Raw genomic sequence first — 253 nt, 5'->3', positions numbered from 1 at the left:
CTTTTCAAAAATCACAGAATGGCAAAATAATGTGTATAACAGACATATTCCATCAGCAGATATAAACTTCATATGGTATCTAACCTTTCATCAAGCTACCTTATAATGCATTGTGGATAGCTTGAGTTTTATCTAAATTATAAACAATTAGAGAGAGAGAGAGAGAGAGAGAGAGAGAGAGAGAGAGAGAGAGAGAGAGAGAGAGAGAGAGAGAGAGAGAGAGAGAGAGAGAGAGAGAGAGAGAGGAGAGGGA

This window comes from Penaeus japonicus, unplaced genomic scaffold (genome assembly GCF_977035675.1).
Source record: "Penaeus japonicus unplaced genomic scaffold, GWHDUDI00000001_assembly GWHDUDI00000040, whole genome shotgun sequence".
NCBI classification, from domain to species: domain Eukaryota; kingdom Metazoa; phylum Arthropoda; class Malacostraca; order Decapoda; family Penaeidae; genus Penaeus; species Penaeus japonicus.
The sequence above is the reverse complement of the archived record's forward strand: the minus strand, read 5'-3'. Positions refer to the sequence as shown.